We start from the raw sequence: 17,916 nt of genomic DNA on the forward strand, positions 1-17,916 counted from the left end.
AAACCCGATGCATGACAACAAGATGCCTTGATCCCTTTCTCAGGGAACCATGGTTACACAAGTAACCTGAGACGTTCCCTTTCGAAGTGGAACTTCAATGCAGCGTCATAGAGTTGACACTATAGGAAACAATACTCACTCTGACATGGGGAGTGCTCGAATATGCAGACCATAGTGGGCTTAGAATAACCTGACTCTACAAGTCGAAAAGCATGTCAACTCCCAGGGCGCAAAAATGCGACTTAGTGCAGCCACTCACTAAGGTCACTTCTCTAAAAGCAAGGGAAGGTCTTCAGCTTCTCTATTGCAAGGTTAAATCCTGCTTAAAGACCCCAACATAATTAGTAGAGAGTGGCTCACACCCTTCCTTTAGAAGAAGCACTCTAACCAAGGGCCGTTACTAGCTAGTGCCTTGCATTTTTCAGGCCCATTACCATAGTACATGATCAGATAACAAGCAGGGACCAAGAAGAGCATCTTTCCCAAAGGGGAGCGATTAAGAAAAAGAGCTAAAACCTTAGAAATTATCCTCTAAGCTACAACTTACACTATTGCTGCCTACCCAGTCAAGTCAAGTCACATTCATTTATAACGCTTTTAACAATATAGATTGTTTCAAAGCAGATTTACAATAGGAAATTAAAGTAACAGAGATTGTTTTGGCTTTACAGCAGCTCTAGAATAAAGTTATTGTCCAGCTAAAGTTAGTTTTTGATTGATTCACTTGCAAAGATCATTAGTTATTAACTTAAGTTTAAGTGTAAGTGGTTGTCTCTCTCCCCTTGATAAAATAACACAAATTTCATTTCATGTGATTTAAAAACAACACAAAGGTGGATGCTGGTTGTGGCATTTAAATGTCAGTGACATGCTACTCTGCATTGCTAAACCTGCGATGCATCAGTCTCATGACTCAACCGTCCTCTAAGTCACCTCGCATTCAAATAATTAAACACTCATTTAATGAGAGATGCAGTTTAACAGTCACTATTTGCTACAAAAACCGAATCAAGACATGGAAATGTTTATTGAACTGCTGTGGGTAATGTCATAATACAAGAAACAGTTAATGAAATTGTAAACGAATAAAAGAGCACAAGAGGAGAGCGAGCCATGGCAAACAGAAGCCAAAATAAGATAAGACAAACAAACATCAAAACAATCTCACCGTCTCATCCGTATTTTTCTTATATGCAATATCATATGCAATCTGCAGTGGTGTAAAGTAACAAAGTACAAAACAGGGTCAGATATTAATGGGGGATTTGGGACAAAAATCCCACCAAAATGAACAAAAGTGCCCCCCAAATTCAAGATGCAAAATATGCTCCCGCACATTTTAAACAAAATTATTACAGTTGCCGAAATTAAACTGAAATGTGAAAATAAAAATGACATTTAGATCTGCTCACGTTGCATTAGATTTATTTGTATTTTATGAAAATTGTCTTTTTATTGAACTATAAAGGTCTCTTTATTCAAGAAGCCTGACATAAGCAAGTTTTGCTGGGATTACACCAGCACACAAAAGACAACATATGCTGGTCCACCAGCATCCCAAGCTGGTCCCAGCGTGAGAAACATACCTTATGCTGGTGACCAGCAATGCTGAATATTTCTTTGCTTGCTTTATGCATACAATTTACTCCCAGTACATTCATTTCAATTTTAAAATCAGATGTTAAATATATCCAAAGTTCGTTGGAGTTGCAGAAACGTGATGGCGTGTCTGATTAAAACACGGGACACATACCAGACCTTTGCTCTCGTTTATATTAAGTTCAGGGTGATTAAGTCTTGGGTAATTCATTCAACATGACATGAAGCTCATGGATTCACATGGAGCACATTCACACGCAGGTGTTAACAGATGCACATACTATATCCATTATACTCGTTTTAAAAGTCACTTGTTATGGAAATCATACGTAATACATCAAACTGGGAATAAATTGTATACTTTTCTTTCACATGGGACACCAACAGACAGGAAGACATGACAAACAAGTGAACCACAACACACTAAACCTGTTCATTCACTACAGCAGTGTTTAGAGGTGGAGTAATTGACTAATCGATGTGCGGCTTGATAATTACAGTAACTGACGAGACAAACAGCGCTTACACTGACTGACTGTAATCATGTATGAAAGTCATACGCCATTAGAGTGCTTTTAATGAGCTTTTCTCCATCCCTGAGCGGGTTGTTCTTAACATCCTCACTGTTGCTTTCTTTAGCTTGACTAATGATGCTCTAATAACATTAATAATTCAAAAGAGGAATTTAGTTTTGTCTGATTTGTTAAATGTGCTCTATTTTAAATCACCAGTGGTTATTGACTAATGCCTGTGAATACACTCTTCTAAAGGACTTTTACTGTATATGAACCTCATATTACAACATGTCCCGCATAAAGTGAGTTTTGGTCTATAAAAACACGGTAATACCGCAGTCCTTGATTTGTTAGTGATGTTCTGTGTCTTTTCTCGTGACCCTGAGGGAACGTGTGTAGTATTTCAGAGCTCACACTTATTAGCAAATGTGGCCGAACAGGAAGAAACACGTCAGAGATTTCTAGATGTAAGTGTGTTTCTCCGCAGCCTCGGGAGAGTTCGCAAATCTCAGGATCAGGAGCGGAGACTCCTCCAGCATCCAGGCATGGGAAGTGTTGTGTTTCACACATGCTGAGCTCTGTTTGTGTCTCCTCTATTCAGCTCACTGAAAATATACAACATACTCATGTGCAAACAGTTTTTGTGCACAAAAATAAAATGCTACCTCTATTTTATAAATATTCATAGTGAATAGACGCGTTTTAAGGAGAAATTTACAAACAGCAACTTTACTCATTTTCACAGTAAGAGGTTTAAAGGAAGTTTAGCGAAGCAAAAAAAAGTTTTTCACGGATATCAACACAATTGCAAATGCGATATTGTTTTCATACAACAGCTGATTAAACAAGTTAATATTAAGTTACTTATATTTTAAACATTGTCTGTTTTGATGACAAAAAATATTTTTGGGATGAACTAATTGTGGATGTTACTGTATATTTATGTTCTGTTGGATTAAAGGATAACTGTCGCCAAAATGCAACCTAGGGTCTTTTTGTTCATCTACCCGAGGCAAACTTTCGTTTAAAAGCATAACTAGAATGGAAACGCCACTTTTAAGTTTGACCGTATTTCCCTTTTCGGTCAAATTGCCTTGTGAATGGGAGTGAATGGGGCACGACTATGATAGCATCAAAACTCGCTATTTTTAAAACACTAAGAAGGCTCGACACAACATGAAACTTTGCTGGAAGTATCACCAGGGGCTCTACACATGAACTCCAGCATTGAGAACAGTGTTTGAGTACACAGAGTTTACTAAAAAGAAAGATTTTGAACAGCTGTGTCTGCCGCCATTTTGACAGTCAAAAATAGTCGACCTCCGAATGCGAATGAACTGACTCTGAATTTTAGTATTGTTTCTTATATGAGGATCCTTTTTCAAATACAAGGTCAATATTGATTTTCACTAACGACAAAACAACAGATTATCTGTGAATTTATATGGAACTAAGCTTTAGGAGCTTTCCATCTTTACTCTCCTCCCTGTTACGTTGCATTCGGAGATTGACTATTTTTGACTGACAAAATGGCGGCGGACACAGAGACAGTGAGTTGTTCAAAATCTTTCTTTTTAGTAAACTCTGTGTACACAAACACTGTTCTCAATGCTGGAGTTCATGTGTAGAGCCCCTGGTGATACTTCCAGCACAGTTTCATGTTGTGTCGAGCCTTCTTAGTGTTTTAAAAATAGCGATTTTGATGCTATCATAGTCGTGCCCCATTCACTCCCATTCACAAGGCAATTTGACCGAAAATGGAAATACGGTCAAACTTAAAAGTGGCGTTTCCATCCTAATTATGCTTTTAAATGAAAGTTTGCCTCGGGTAGATTAACAAAAAGACCCTAGGTTGCATTTTGGTGAGAGTTACGCTTTAATGGTTGTTAAAGATTCCTAACTATAGACAGACACTTTAAGCTGGGAAGCTTCTTACAAACACACACACACACACACGTTGTGTTTTCATTTTAGTGGGGACATTTTGGACACATTTACACTACACATCCTGATGCCAAATTCTGAATAGTTGACAATATTTTTTTGACAACCAGCTTACATCTTCTTTTAAAAGCGACCCATATCCGATACACTATGGACTTGGCGAAACAACCCAAGGTAGACGCACTGACCCGGAAAAGCTTAGGCCGAAACGGAAGTAAAAGCAGCGCGATTTGAAATGAACACAGACAAAATGATAATACAAGATTTAGCTTTCCACACCATCTCTAAAGGCCAGCAAAACATTGGTGTCTTGAGATGGAGAAAAAACAGGAGAGCCCTGGGTTTTGAAAGGAGTCATGTGATCGCGGTTGGTGTTGACGTCATTCGCCACTCGTACGACTCACATTGTGACATGGGAATCTCCGTTCTGTCCGCTTACATGCCAGTATCTGATTCATATCAGATTTATTTCCATTTATGAATGAGGACTGAAACCGATCTGAGAATATCAGAATGTGCTTTTTCCCTGCTTGCACGTTCATGAGTCATATCCGATCTGTCCCACATGGCAGGAAAAAAAACGGGAATCGGGTCATTTGAAGCATGTAGCGTAAATGCGTCCACAATCCAGTACAGCACAGCAGGATCTGCCGTACACTGAACACACACAGATCACGTTATTGTCATTGCAGTGTGAGGGTGGCACTTCTGTTTATGTAACTCCTCTGAGCTTCACCTCCCCCTCTAAAACACCTCCAAACACACTATTCCCACAACACAACACAACGCAAACACAACACCACACCTCTCACTACAAAATCCAGTCCACAGCAGCACCAATTAAAGCTTTACTTCATTCCAGAGCGAATCATTTATTCATCTTCTATTGCAATGATGTACTCCAATATAAACAGGAACAGTCGGCAGTGCACTAGATAGATGTGCATTTCCTAAAGGAAATTGCACGAAAAGAGCAGTGTTAAAGCGGTTATGTTTAGAAAATGATTCTGAGTAAAATCAATGATGCATCAGAGCTACTAATTTAGCAATTGTACATTATTTTCTGTTGTGTAAGAGAATAAAAAAAGAGATTTGGAGCGCTATTGTAAACTGAAATGGAAATGAGGGAGCGTGACCACATTAACATTCAACAGGTAATGGTCATAAATCTGGAACGTAAGCTACAGTTTGCTTTGTTTGTGTGCCTGTCACTACAGTATTTGATGTTGCTTCATAAACGCTTATTGATGATAAATAGGTTTACAGTGCATTTACCATGTGTCTTAACAATAGTGGATTTCTGAACTCATGTTGCTGGATCTGTGAAGTCAAACATAAGGAATCGACAGGTTTATTGGACTCTCAGCAGATTTGGTCATCAGTGTGTTTCTGATGATGTCAATGAGCTGTGAGTCTGAGATAGCACTCAGAGAGTGTAGGGTGGCCTTGATGATGAGGAAAACTCAGTCGACCTCCATCCGTCAGTGTGAGGATGCTGAGACCGAAACCTCCAGCACTAGGCACAGGCAACACACGGGCTGATAACCTTTCAACTGCGCCATCGAGTTGCATACAGAACATTGTTTATGTTGTTTATTGATTAACATTGTTAATCTTAACCATCTAATCCAAAAATCCACTGACGTCACACTTAAAATGTCTGAATGTCATTACAAAGTGTGATACTGTCCATAATAACAAAACAAAAAACGTGCCTCTACCTACATTTGTGCAAAAACACTCCTATACATACAATTCACAGCATTTTCAGCTGAAATGAACACTATAGAGTCAATAAAATACCAATTTTATTCATTTTCAAACAAATTATCATTACAGAGGCAGATTATTGATTCATACAAACACAGTTCCTTGCACAATACCACCCAGATCCGGTCCACATCTGGTGCGCACGGATTCCACACAGCCCAGATGTGGCCCGGATCTGGACCGACACTATGTTGCTGTCTATGTTATGACCTTAAACACTTTTTACCATAGTGCATAATTGACATTTGCATCACATAACCAGCTCCATATAAGGTTTTTCTGACATAGTAAACTTTATCAGTAGCTCCCCTGGTACAACATTACACTTGCGATGTGGAGAGATTGAGGACGAGTCCTCGACAAAAGAGCTAAAATGGCATGGTTGCCTCGGAAAATGTTTTTTATTTATCTCACGTTTGCTTTTGTTAACATTATTAGTTATGTTTAGGGTCGGGTTTAGTGTAGGTGGTATGCTATTTTCAAACGTGATAGAGCATTAACCTTCAGTGCCACTCACATACCTCATAAAAAGTTGACAGATTCACATTCTGGTTTAGAATCTGGTTTAGTCCATAAAGTTACAGATGCAGAAATAAAGACTCTTCAAACATTAGATAGCAGATATGATCAGCTTACTTGCCTCATGCTAACTTATTATCTATAAAATGTTGTTTTAAAGGGGTGGTTGAATATGATTTGACTTTTCTAACTTTAGTTAGTGTGTAATGTTGCTGTTTGAGCATAAACAACATCTGCAAAGTTACAACGCTCAAAGTTCAAAGCAAAGGGAGATACTGTATTTGCTTTTAAAGAAATCACTTTTTAAGGACTACAACAAACGGCTGGTAGAGACTACACCACATTCCTCCCGGGTTAGTGACATCACTAACCCTAAAATTTACATAAACCCCGCCTCCTCAACACGATTTATAGATTATCATGACAGAATATGCTAATGCTTATGCTTATGCTACACATAAGCTACATAAATTCATCAACTAACCATTTAGAAATGTCCTGTTGCTTCTACATGTTGTCACTTCTTCTTGAGTCTCTCCATCATTGTCTGACTCCGGTTTGAACATAAAAGGATAAAAGTTTTTGAAATTTTCAGTGCATGTCTGTGTGAGATAAAAGGACACAAGCTCTTGAAGCTCCGCCCCCTGTGCCGGGAGCAGCAGCTCATTTACATTTAAAGGGACAGACACAAAAACGGTGCATTTTTGCTCACCCTCAAAAAGTGACATTTTTAACATGCTGTATAAAAACATCTGTGGGGTATTTTGAGCTAAAACTTCACATACACACTCTGGGGACATCAGAGACTTATTTTACATCTTTTTACCACCCCTTTAAGTTAGTCTCTCAGACAGCAACATAGTGTCGGCCCAGATCCGGGCCACATCTGGTACATGTGAATTCAATGTGTGCCGGATCTGTGCCGACACTTTGTTGCTGTCTGGGGTTTATATTTTTGTTGATGACAGAATTGAGATGTGGATTTGACTCGCCACATGCTACATCTCCTCAGAAAACATCAGGAGAGAGTTGTAGCGTCACTGTGTTTACATGAACGAGGGATGATGTTATTCCTAAAGGGACTGAGCTGGAGTGGCTAGTGATTTTCAGACCACTGATATTTGTCTACATGTTGAACAACACACTGGGGTCAGCGGTTATTCATCCAGCTGAGATAATGCATTAGTTTGACCTTTAGACTGAAGTTAACGCTACAGGCTTTATACATGATGACCAAGAGGACTGAAAGCACACACTGTCCTCCCACAAATCATCCACACCCTTAATGAGGAACACACAACTACACATCTCCACGAGTCCTCCAAAAGAACAACGAGGCACTGGTAAAACATCTACTATAACAAAGCGAAATATATACAAACATGCACAGTCTTTGAAGTTGTATAAAGTCAGCCAATCGGATTTGAGCTTGCTAGATCAAGCAAACGCTTTCCGGTTAGTTATGTGTACGGATCAGACTGTGAGCTAAGTGGACTATATGAGAGCTGAATAAATGAAGCTGGTCTTAGATCTGCGTAAAATCTTCTTTAAATTGAGAGGCCAGAGATATGTGAGTCTGTATGTGAGCAGTGAGGTGTAACTGTGGTTCTGCTGTACTTCTGTGTGTAAATCACATCTTTCTTTTGTCATGTCAATTAGACCGCTCTCCCTCAGTGAGGAGGAAAATCATGTAACTGAGAAAGAGCAAGACTTCAGAGTTAAAGTGTTAGTTCACTCGAAAATGACATTTCAGTCATTAAAGGCTTACGTACGTATAGCGGCCCATTGAAACAGCCACTAATGAGGAATATATATTCAACATTAAACAAAACTAGTGTGTGTGTGTGTGTGTGTGTGTGTATATATATATATATATACACTCACCTAAAGGATTATTAGGAACACCATACTAATACTATGTTTGACCCCCTTTCGCCTTCAGAACTGCCTTAATTCTACGTGGCATTGATTCAACAAGGTGCTGAAAGCATTCTTTAGAAATGTTGGCCCATATTGATAGGATCGCATCTTGCAGTTGATGGAGATTTGTGGGATGCAAATCCAGGGCACGAAGCTCCCGTTCCACCACATCCCAAAGATGCTCTATTGGGTTGAGATCTGGTGACTGTGGGGGCCATTTTAGTACAGTGAACTCATTGTCATGTTCAAGAAACCAATTTGAAATGATTCGAGCTTTGTGACATGGTGCATTATCCTGCTGGAAGTAGCCATCAGAGGATGGGTACATGGTGGTCATAAAGGGATGGACATGGTCAGAAACAATGCTCAGGTAGGCCGTGGCATTTAAACGATGCCCAATTGGCATTTTTTCCTATTTGTAGTGGAGATGAGTGGTACCCGGTGGGGTCTTCTGCTGTTGTAGCCCATCCGCCTCAAGGTTGTGCGTGTTGTGGCTTCACAAATGCTTTGCTGCATACCTCGGTTGTAACGAGTGGTTATTTCAGTCAAAGTTGCTCTTCTATCAGCTTGAATCAGTCGGCCCATTCTCCTCTGACCTCTAGCATCAACAAGGCATTTTCGCCCACAGGACTGCCGCATACTGGATGTTTTTCCCTTTTCACACCATTCTTTGTAAACCCTAGAAATGGTTGTGCGTGAAAATCCCAGGAACTGAGCAGATTGTGAAATACTCAGACCGGCCCGTCTGGCACCAACAACCATGCCACGCTCAAAATTGCTTAAATCACCTTTCTTTCCCATTCTGACATTAAGTTTGGAGTTCATGAGACTGTCTTGACCAGGACCACACCCCTAAATGCATTGAAGCAACTGCCATGTGATTGGTTGATTAGATAATTGCATTAATGAGAAGTTGAACAGGTGATCCTAATAATCCTTTAGGTGAGTGTATATATATATATATATATATAGTGTGAGAGAGAGAGAGAGAGAGAGAGAGAGAGAGAGAGAGAGAGAGAGAGAGAGAGAGAGAGAGAGAGAGAGAGAGAGAGAGAGAGAGAGAGAGAGAGAGAGAGATTCCTCATTAGTGGCTGTTTCAATGGGCCAAATTGATTCAAATATATATATATGGTTTCTACAAGCGGAAAACGAGGATAGCCCGGATATTATGTCAGCCATTATTTAAAATGGGAATTTCTCTGGATTACGTAAGTACACAACTGCATGAAATATATCACACTGTGCAAGTGGTTTTTGATTTTTGTTTTTAAACAAAAATCTTACATATTGAACCTTTAATGACACTCTGGGAAGCAAGTGCATTATTCCAGATTGTAATAATCAGATTATACGATTATTTGCCTACTTTATCTTGTGATTTATGCCACAAGTTTTGGACAGTAGCCTAGAGATAGTTAAAATAGTTTGCATTTCTAGTAACAAGCACAGGTGGGAATCTTTAGGCATCTCAATATGCAATTTGATTTTGTTTCAGGGAGTCTCATTTCAAAATGTTTATTATACATTTTTCATCAGCAGTATAAGGGTGCAATTCTTTGCTGAGTTCATGTGGTTTACTGCCAAATTGTGTAAGATAGTAAATATCAGCTGTGTGATTGGTTAAATCATCGCAAAATGTGAACTATAGTATTGCAAAGCTATATACAGTATATAACTGCATACACACTATGTAGCATATCTCAACTCTAAAAGAGCTCTAATCTGATAAATAAATGCGACTATAAAGTTAGTCAAAGATATTATTGACAATGAATTTCTATAAAGCTGCTTGCATATCATGAAAAGCGCTATACAAATGAAATCGACTTGACTTGTATAGATTCAGCATTAAGGCTGTACTAAGACTTTTATAAGAGGCAGTTCTGATCCCTATATGTAGACACAGGATCAGATTGACCTTAAAGGGATTCTTCCCAGTGGATGAATCTATGTCTTCTGAAGCCAAACGATGGGTGTGTGTGACAAGAAACCATCTGTTAAGAGAGAGTTGAGTTCATACTTGGTGTAAATGGAAGTGTCATATGGATTACTGTCAATATGGCTTTATGTGCTTTTTGGATCATCAACATTCTGGCTCCTATTATACGAGATTGGCTACAATATTATAATTTGGCTAAAGTCTCACAGACACAATATGCTACTAACAGTAGTTTACATGTTTATGCATAAACTGACTTATAGAAGAAAACAAATATAAGCAGCAGCAAGGCGGTTCAGAGAAAGACAGCATAATTGTATTAAGAATGATCACTTATCATGTGATGCATCTTAATATTTTAAGCAGTTTAACCAAGAGTGTGTGTTTAAAGTGCTTGATATAAACAGTTCTGACTAAAGGCTTGAGAGATACTCCACGCTCAGCCCCAGTGGAGGCCAGTAATGAAGATATCAATATTATTCAGAGACGGAAGATACTGGGAATCACAGGGGACTTGACGGATCATATGTTCCAGTTTAATCCACATATTCAAATCAATGCTGCATATGAAATACAGAATCGCATTGATTTGATTGTGACGCACAACGCTGTAGATTTGTTTGAAGCCCATCTCAGACAGATGCTTCTGTACATAACCACAAAATTAAAGAACATCAGTTACACAATATTGTTAGCCTAAATGATTGCAAATGTTTACAAAATATACTTGCAATGGGAAAGAACATAGATGTGACAGTATACTGGGTACATTTTTTGGATGGTAACAGAGATGCATAATATTATCGTCAAAAATGATGCCTTGTCGATAAGATAATGTGTTGATTATGTAAACTTTTGCCTGTATGGTGATTAGATTCACTGTTGCCGCCTTGAACTTGCGAATGCGAGAACAGAAGGACGTGTCCGGTGTGCGATTCCTGTCAACAGTCTCTCTCAATCTCTAGCACTCTACAGCTTTATTAAAGACCCACTGAAGTGCTTTTTAAACACAAAGCATTATTCAGTGTGTTGATGTTATTTCCACAGAAAGACAGGACAGGACATATCGAATAGCTCCTCCTCTTTTTTAAAATAGCCAATAGCTGTTGAGCTCATTAAAGCCGCAGTTTCCTCCTAATCTCTCTAACTGTTTCTCCTCCTGTTCTCCTCTATATCGCTTTAAAATACAGCATTCTGTGTACAATTCACATGGGTCCGATACATTTTCTGGTCTGCGGCGACTCGATCGCATGATCCGTGTCTCTGGACCGGATGGAAAGCATTTTTACACTGTCTGAATTGTTCCCTATCCCCTATAGACCTTATGCGGCAGACAAACAAGCGCGCAGAATATCGTCTATTATAATATTATAGAATATTGTCTTTGAACTTCCGTTTTCGCGGTCGCTCTGTGTATTTCAATGGCATCGCTGTCGAGGAGTAATTAGCTGGTGAAGTGCATTTACTTACGAAAGTTATCATGAGCATTGTAATGTTTAACGCAGATGTCTTAACAAATGTCAGTAGACCGGGAAGATTTTAAAACGAGCCGTTCATTCATAAATACGTAAGATCGCTGCGAAAATACAGACCGAAAGACAAAAGATACGGTCTATATAGTGCACTGTGGGTAAGGGTGTCACGATTCTCCAAATCCTCGATTCGATTACATTTTCGATTCTAAAGTCACGGTTCGATTCGATTCTCGATTTGTTTGATTGTAAAAAAAAAAATTGCATCACAATAAGTGTATTGTGATTGTCACTAACATTTTTTACTAACACTAACATTCAAAACTGAATTTTATTAGGTTTAGTGACATGTTACAATGTTACATGGTACAATTTCTGGTATGCTACGCTTTTTTTATTATTTCAATTCAATTCAATTATTGTGATTTGATTTAATATTGACTCATTTGGATAAATATTAGGTAGGCTACACAAGATACACAAGAAGGCGTTAATTTGTCTAAAAAAAAAACTAAAAAAAACTCACCTAATGCTGTAAACATACAGAGAGCCCTATCAGCTGGTAGTAGGCTATTATTTAAGGTTAAAAATAATTAAATATAATGCTTTTTTTTTTTATTATAATAACAACTTTATTTAATGATATAAGTAAAAAAATATATAATATGTAATATAGAACACATATTTAGCAAAATACTCTATAGCTATTTTTTTTTCTTGCCAACTACATGCTATACTATAGCCTATATTATGGTTATTAAATGGCTTTCCTGAGGTAAATGTGACATAATTGTTCTCCAGCTATGTTATTGACCTCTTCACGCTGATGAAAAACACTGATTGATCGATATTATGTATGAGGAATATACATTTCGGTAAGTTGTACTGTATCTTTCAACAGTGTTCGTGTTTTTTTTTACTATTAGCTAGTAGAGATGATCGGTTCACGTGCGCTAGGGATCTGTCACGTAACATTTACAAGCGCCAAAACGGTATTTATTGTTTGAATTTCGTAATAAAATTGACAGAATCTGAGAGCTGAGATTTTTTTATATCATAAAGTAACCTGCTCTAGTCTGTCGGTCTCCGTGTCCTCTTAGCTTCGCGATTTTTCTGTGCGTGAGAGCGTGTGAAAAGTGTCAATTGCGCGTGTCTCACGGTGAATGCGTGAGAGTTGCAGCTCTGACTCGCAGCACTTCAACACGTGTTTTTTTTTTCTTTTTCGCTTGGCAAGCCGAGCTGACGTGACAGGGGGGCGTGACAGCATCGACGATTCCATTTTTTGATTCGATAATCGAGATTGAGCATTAATTTCGATCGATTTCGATTTTGACACCCTTAACTCTGGGCCATTCACCATGTAGAAAATAGTAAATGTGTGAACAAGAGACTGATTTCAGCAGCAGCTTCAGCATCTATTTATATTGTAGAGCTCCAGATTCTAGAAAGCATTTGATTGGATGAGAAGCTGAATTGAGGAGTGATGTCATCAAAATCATTGATCCATATTGGCGGAACTATGAGACTTTAAGTTTGAATGTTTATATTCTAAATGTGAATTTTGTCATTATTTTGGAGCACACTAGCTTATAGATAACAGTAAGGCTAACATATTCATAATACCCCCCCCCCCCCCCCCCCAAAAAAAAAACCCTGTAAATTTTGATTTCATGGGGACTTTATCAAACGAGAAACCTTTTGGTAAGGAGACCTCACAACTCTGAAACCGGAATGAAAAAAATACAGTTTTTGCAAGTTAAGTCAGAAGTGTGACAAATGCAAACATTTGTTAAAATGATGACTATCTAGAATATTAAATAAGATTATTGGCTGATTTTAAGTTAATCCAATAAAGATTTCAAATTCATAACTGTTTATAGGTGGATCTTTCACAATAGTGACACTGAGATTCATCTTTGATAGACATCAATACTCTACATACAAAACACAACAATGGTGACACTCAACAAATAATAATAATAATGATTATATAAAAAAAAATTAACCAACACAAACTGCTAAAAGTTAATCAAAAATAAGTTGAGCAGCACAGATAAAAACCAACAAGAAATAAGCTGGTCTGTGTTTTCCAAAACTGTAAACTCACAGTAAAAGCAAGCTAGTACAATTGTAAAAACCTGACTAAAATGGCCAGTAAATTACTGTAGATTTTACAGTATGAGAGTGCAGTTCAATACAAGAGAAGTCTTACTGTGAAATTACTGTGAAAGTACGGCAATTATAAACCTGGAACATACTATAGTTTTACACGAAAATGTTTAACAGTGTAGAGTTGGGGGCAGCATTTTTTGATCTACCTAGCAACCACAGCATAGCAACCGCATACCAATCTGCATAGAGAGTGCTTATTTTTAATAGTGAAAGAAGTTCAATTAAAAAAGGAGGACAGAAGAGTAAGGTGCGAGTGGTCATAGCTAAGTGAGTTTACAAAAGAAAATTGTTATTACGCCTACCAAGTTCCTGCATAATACCTGGTATTTACTTACAAATTCAACACAATGGAATAAAATAACACTCCGAAGACCCAGGCAACCACAACAACAAAAGCAGAGCCGGCAGGTTCTTAAACACGCAACTCACATTTTCTTCAGAAATGACACACTGCAGCTTTAAATGAGTTTAGTCTTGAGGGTAGGAGCATCAGCTAAAGAAAGATGAAGCATGAGGGCAAGAGAGAAAGGAGATGTGAAATGAGCAGTGTTCAGATCAGATGGACGGAGCTTCAGGGTCGTGACGGAGCCTGCGGTCGAGCACATGCTCACACCAGGAGGAGAAGAGCTTATGAGATCAGCAGCCCTGACCCTCTGACTCACACACACGCGCACAAACACACACGCACACACAGAGAGACACACACACACACACAGAGACACACACACACACACACACACACACACACACACACACACACACACACACACACACACACACACACACACACACAGAGAGAGAGAGACACACACACACACACACACACACACACACACACACACACACACACACACGCTATGGGATTCATTTCCCCACACAAGCATTTCCCGACACATGTAAAAATTTATTGCAAAAATATAAATGAAAAACGAATGCAAAATGATCAGAATAGCAAATAATGTGGTCATGGGGTCAAAAAATTATAAGCATGCATAAAAAAAATGCATTTAAAAAATAACAAGAATGAATCAAAACTTTATATTGCACAAAACTGAACTATGAATGCAAAAATGACCAGAATCACACACAAAATCATGTTTTCCTTGGTTATATTACTCTGTTTTTGTGTGTTCTCTGACATTTTCTGCTCATATTATCATGTTTTGTATGCTTAAGCTGTTTTTTATGGGTTTAATGTACATCAAGGCGGGCTTAAAGTGATAGTTCACCAAAAACAAAAATTACATCACACTCAAGTTGTTCCAAACCTGTATGAGTTTCATTGTACTCTTACAATGAGTAGTCCATTGTATATTACAGCTCGTAATTGTAAATTGTCTGTTTTTCTGTGAAAAGATTTGTAGCTTTGTATTTCATCTTCAGTATTTCATTGATAACAAAGGTGTTGGTTTTATAAGGTTTCTCACATTTTACATTGAGATTATAAAATACTTTATTATTCAAGATTATTCAAATAATTTGAACGAGTCGGGTAAAGGGAAATTATTCACATAATTTTTGTAAGTTTTTTCCAAACTTAATTTTTCAAAGAAATAATGTAACATGTCAGAATGGCAGGGTGTTTTACTTACAGTACTAAAGCGAGCACATTAGCATCATGAGCCATAAGCAATATTTTTTAACCATTGAACATAAAGGTTAACATTGATAACAAGAGAGCCAGTTGACTGTTATCATTGCATCAGCAGCCATGATGTCAACTCCCCTCTTCCATTGATTGGCTAGAGGAGGAGCTGTCAATCTAGAACTAGTGGACCAATGGTCACGCTTATGCCCGCCCTAATTTACATGAAACTCAAACTGCTACGTTTGGGAAAGCAAGTGCAGAACGAGGAAACATAATCGAAGGGAAAAACAGCATAACAGCAACAGCATCCGTGACCGGAATACATTTGATGGGAAATTTATCCCATAACTCTACAAGAAAGATAAAAATCAGGACAAAGAAATTCACATGTCATCAAATACCGTTTAAGGGTTAGGTCACTCAAATATTAAAGTTCAGTCTTAAAAGACTGTTCAGTTAAAAGTTGATGAAGTCTGTTTGAAGTCACCATTATGATGATCAGTGTTTCATTATGTGACTTTTAGTTGGGCATTTTGCACTTGGCTTTGGTTGAATTAATTCTCTTTCAGCAATAGTTAAAAGTGCATGCTATCACTATTGACTACAATACTTCATGCTCCTGCTGCAATGACGTCTTTTACTAAGTGCACTTTTTGGAATCAGGGACTGACAGCTGGATTTTGACATGTGAGTTCCCAAATGACCATTAAAGTCTTTGAAAACAGCAACTTTCCATTTTGAGCTTTTATTATCAATAGCTCTTTCTTAGCAAGAGCTTTTCTCATAACCTCTGTTAGTGAACAAACTGCTTATGATTATGCTGCTATTTGGCATTTTTCTTTGTTTTCTTTGTTTTCATATCTCTAAATGTTTTTGTTTTGCAATGTAAACAATCTCTTTTTATCTGATTTGTTTGTAGATCCTTTGAAACAGGAGACAAACTCTTTGATCATTTGAAACGTTTCACCGGTTTGAATTTTCACTTTGTTTAAAACTTCAGATGACACTGGTTAATAATATAATTGTAAATAAAACAATAAAAAAAATCCAGTTCAACTGTCAACAGAGGGAACAAAAGAAATTACAAAGTTATAATTATATATTTCAATAAATCCAATTTTTTAATCTTATATTTCTTTTCCTTTACATACTTAATGTGTTAAAAATAGAAATATCCAAGCAAAATCTATGCTTGTCTCCAAACAGCCTGCTTGCATACAGACAACTGTCCTACTTACACTCAACCCCGCAAGACCAGCTTCACCAAAACCGGTTTGCTTGAGAACAGCATGACTATGATGGTCCACCAGTCAGAGCAGCACTATACCAGCACTAAACCAGCACTAACCAGCACTAAACCAGCACTAAAACACCAATAACCAGCACTAAACTAGCACTAAACCAGCATAAACAAACCTGGACTGGACCAGCACTAACCAGCATAAACCAACACTAAACTAGCACTAACCAGCACTAAACCAGCATTAACCAGCACTAAACCAGCATAAACAAGCCTGGACCAGCACTAACCAGCATAAACCAGCACTAAACTAGCACTAACCAGCATAAACCAGCACTAAAACACTACTAACCAGCATAAAGTAGCACTAACCAGCACTAAACCAGCATTAACCAGCACTAAACCAGCATGAACAAGCCTGGACCAGCACTAACCAGCATAAACCAGCACTAAACTAGCACTAACCAGCACTAAACCAGCATAAACAAGCCTGGACCAACACTAACCAGCATAAACCAGCACTAAACCAGCATAAACCAGCACTAAACTAGCACTAACCAGCATAAACCAGCACTAAAACACTACTAACCAGCATAAACCAGCACTAAACTAGCACTAAACCAGCATAAACATGCCTGGACCACCACTAACCAGCATAAAACAGCACTAAACTAGCACTAACCAGCACTAAACCAGCATTAACCAGCACTAAACCAGCATAAACAAGCCTGGACCAACACTAACCAGCATAAACCAGCACTAAACTAGCCCTAACCAGCACTAAACTAGCACTAACCAGCACTAAACCAGCACTAAACTAGCACTAACCAGCACTAAACCAGCACAAACAAGCCTGGACCAGCACTAACCAGCATCAACCAGCATTAAACCAGCATAAACCAGCACTAAACTAGCACTAACCAGCATAAACCAGCACTAAACTAGCACTAACGGGCACTAAACCAGCATAAACAAGCCTGGACCACCACTAACCAGCATAAACCAGCACTAAACCACCATAAACCAGCACTAAACTAGCACTAACCAGCACTAAACCAGCATAAACAAGCCTGGACCAGCACTAACCAGCATAAACCAGCACTAAACCAGCATAAACCAGCACTAAACCAGCACTAAACCAGCATAAACCAGCACTAAACTAGCACTAACCAGCACTAAACCAGCATAAACAAGTCTGGACCAGCACTAACCAGCATAAACCAGCACTAAACTAGCAC

General features: G+C 38.3%; 1 protein-coding gene across 2 annotated transcripts in view; it reads right to left on the reverse strand.

Annotated features, from left to right (window-relative positions):
• prkcab (protein kinase C, alpha, b) overlaps window positions 1–17,916 on the reverse strand; it is a 185,666-nt gene that overhangs the window by 101,167 nt on the left and 66,583 nt on the right. The window lies entirely within an intron of this gene.

Source organism: Squalius cephalus (assembly GCF_949319135.1).
Source record: "Squalius cephalus genome assembly, chromosome: 1".
NCBI lineage: Eukaryota > Metazoa > Chordata > Actinopteri > Cypriniformes > Leuciscidae > Squalius > Squalius cephalus.